This window comes from Orycteropus afer, unplaced genomic scaffold, assembly GCF_000298275.1.
Source record: "Orycteropus afer afer isolate SDZICR_OR568_19922 unplaced genomic scaffold, OryAfe1.0 scaffold00899, whole genome shotgun sequence".
NCBI lineage: Eukaryota > Metazoa > Chordata > Mammalia > Tubulidentata > Orycteropodidae > Orycteropus > Orycteropus afer.
In genome coordinates this window covers 331,704-332,449 of record NW_006922486.1, presented here as the reverse complement: position 1 = coordinate 332,449, position 746 = coordinate 331,704, and positions in this window count along the sequence as shown.

Below are 746 nucleotides of genomic sequence, written 5' to 3'. Positions count from 1 at the left end.
ATAATGAAAATACTGCAGACTGCCAGAAGAATAAACAAATCTGTCCTGGAAGACGTGCATCCAGAGTGCTCCTTATGAGGAAAAAAGGCCAGAATTTGTCTCATCTACTTTAGTAATCTCAGAGGGACCAGTCCCTAGAGAAGGATTGTGTGATAGTTAAGCTTGTGTGTCAACTTGGCTGGGCTGTGGTTTTGAGTAGCTGAGCAGATGGATGTAGTTATTCTCCATGATGATATAGTAATCACTTCCACAGTGGAATCTGCTATAAGCAGTTAAGCTGTTGACAGGGAGTTACTTTCAGATTGTGGTCTGCTTCCACTATGTAAGGAAAAGCTTTGAGAAAGGTCTTTAGCTTTTTGGCACATTTTGGACCGTGTTGCATGCCAATATTGGGACTGTTCCTGTACTTGAATGAGTGCCTTGCCATGTTGTCTGCCAATCTTAGAAGCCAGCAGCTGCATGAATTAGAAAGAGCCTCCAGCTCCACTAGGCCTGTATTTAGAAGCAGAGATGAATCCCAAAGTTGAGGGGCCTTCACCCAGCTCCTAGAGCTAGCACTCAGAATTCAGACTTTTAACTTCCTAAACTATGAGAGAATGAATTCCTGTTTGTTAAAGCCATGCACTTGTGGCATTTCAGTTACAATAGCACTAGAGAACTATGGCACTTGTTAAAGTAGAGGGTCAGGGAAAAAGAGGAATACTCTCAATGAGTTACAGTGACCTAATGGCTGCAATGATGGACTC